This window comes from Tribolium castaneum, chromosome 7, assembly GCF_031307605.1.
Source record: "Tribolium castaneum strain GA2 chromosome 7, icTriCast1.1, whole genome shotgun sequence".
Classification (NCBI taxonomy): domain Eukaryota; kingdom Metazoa; phylum Arthropoda; class Insecta; order Coleoptera; family Tenebrionidae; genus Tribolium; species Tribolium castaneum.
Window position 1 is genome coordinate 13,141,217 of NC_087400.1, and position 1,995 is coordinate 13,143,211.

Genomic DNA, 1,995 nt, shown 5'->3' on the forward strand with positions numbered 1-1,995 from the left:
CAACTTTGAAGACTTTGGTGATTTTTATGTTTTCTCCTTTTTTCTCTACTAAAGTGTTAGACCCAATTAATTTAGTTTAATTTCGGTTTTTCAAACATTTTATTTTAAAGCAAATTTTTGTTAAAGATTATTTATATCCAACTCTATAACTCGCTTATGGTTGGTCCTACAAAAGAAATGCAAATAACTATTTTGTATGAAATTTTATCAGCTTTAATTTTTAAAGAAAGATAAAAATTGATAGGAGTAACTGTTTTCGAGATATAAGCAAGAAACCAAAAAACTGTTACCTTAATTAAGCGCATGCATATAAGCAAATTTAGTACTATAAGTATTATTATTATTAATGTTATTGTTATTAATATGACGACTAAAGACGACTCTGAAAACTTTAGTGACTTTTATGTCTCCTCCTTTTTCCTCTACTAAAATGCTAGACCCAATTAATTTAGTTTAATTTCAGTTTTTCAAACATTTTATTTTAAAGCAAATTTTTGTTAAAAATTATTTATATCCAACTCTATAACTCGCCTATGGTTCGTCCTACAAGAAATTTGCAAATAACTATTTTGTAGGAAATTTTATCCGCTTTAATTTTGAAAAAAAGATAAAATTTGATAGGAGTAACGGTTTTCGAGATATAAGCAAAAAACCAAAGTGAAAACTGTTACAGTTACTGAACAAAAATGTAATACAGTTTTCAATGTTTGAGACGAAGTCGAAGATGCAGCATTTAAAAACGACTCTAAAGACTTCAGTGACTTTTATGTCACCTCCTTTTTCCTCTAATAAAGTGTTAGACCCAATAAATTAAGTGTATTTTAAATCACAAGACATTTTCTGTTAAAGCACTTTTTTTTTTAATATTAATTATTTTCAAACATATATCTCGCTTATGGTTAGTTCTACATGAAAAATGCAAATAACTATTTTGTAGGAAATTTTGTCAGCTTTAATTTTAGTAAAAAGATAAAAATTGATAGGAGTAACTGTTTTCGAGATATAAGCAAGAAACCAAAAAACTGTGATTTAAAATACACTTAATTTATTGGGACCAATACTTTATTAGAAGAAAAAGGAGGTGACATAAAAGTCACTGAAGTCTTCAGAGTCGTTTTTAAATGCTGCATTTTTGTCTTCGTCTCAAACATTAAAAACTGAATTACATTTTTGTTCAGTAACAGTTAGAGTTTTCTTATTGCTTTTTTGCTTATATCTCGAAAACAGTTACTGCTATCAGTTTTTATCTTTTTTTCAAAATTAAAGCTGATAAAATTTGCTACAAAATAGTTATTTGCATATTTCTTGTAGGACCAACCATAAGCGAGTTATAGAGTTAGATATAAATAATATTTAACAAAAATTTGCTTTAAAATAAAATGTTTGAATAACTGAAATTAAACTAAATTAATTGTGTCTAACACTTTAGTAGAGGAAAAAGGAGAAGACATAAAAGTTACTAAAGGTTTCAGAGTCGTCTTTAGTCGTCATATTAATAACAATAACATTAATAATAATAATACTAATAGTACAAAATTTGCTTATATGCAAACGCTTAATTAAGGTAACAGTTTTTTGGTTTCTTGCTTATATCTCGAAATCAGTTACTCCTATCAATTTTTATCTTTTTACTAAAATTAAAGCTGATAAAATTTCCTACAAAATAGTTATTTCCATTTTTTATGTAGGACTAACCATAAGCGAGATATAAGTATGAAAATAATTAATATTTAAAAAAAAGTGCTTTAACAGAAAATGTCTTGTGATTTAAAATACACTTAATTTATTGGATCCAATACTTTATTAGAAGAAAAAGGAGGTGACATAAAAATCACTCAAGTCTTCAGAGTCGTTTTTAAATGCTGCATTTTCGACTTCGTCTCAAACTTTGAAAACTGAATTACATTTTTGTTCAGTAACTGTAACAGTTTTCACTTTGGTTTTTTGCTTATATCTCGAAAACCGTTATTCCTATCAAATTTTATCTTTTTTTCA